The sequence below is a fragment of the Juglans regia genome, unplaced genomic scaffold (assembly GCF_001411555.2).
Source record: "Juglans regia cultivar Chandler unplaced genomic scaffold, Walnut 2.0 Scaffold_1208, whole genome shotgun sequence".
Taxonomy (NCBI): domain Eukaryota; kingdom Viridiplantae; phylum Streptophyta; class Magnoliopsida; order Fagales; family Juglandaceae; genus Juglans; species Juglans regia.
In genome coordinates, this window is record NW_023342485.1 from 1 (window position 1) to 282 (window position 282).

The following is a 282-nucleotide window of genomic DNA, read 5'->3' on the forward strand; positions in this document are numbered from 1 at the left end:
GAGATAAATTGACAAGAAGGACCACTCGGGAGTGGATTTTTGGGAAAATCTCGCCCTGCCCATCGCGTAGCCATGGGTTTGGATCAGATCTCCGTTTGGATTGGGATCGGAAGGACGCTAGTATGTCGCTCAAGGATTATATGAATTTTAGGTAATTAGTTTGATGGGTGCGATCATACCAGCACTAATGCACCGGATCCCATCAGAACTCCGCAGTCAAGCGTGCTTGGGCGAGAGTAGTACTAGGATGGGTGACCTCCTGGGAAGTCCTCGTGTTGCACC

General features: G+C 50.0%; 1 non-coding gene across 1 annotated transcript; it reads left to right on the forward strand.

The window, feature by feature from the left end:
* Positions 1-165: 165 nt before the first annotated feature.
* On the forward strand, positions 166-282 carry LOC118345028 (the record flags this gene model as incomplete). Its single annotated transcript, XR_004798719.1, has 1 exon — positions 166-282. It is a non-coding gene; the product is annotated as a 5S ribosomal RNA (ribosomal RNA).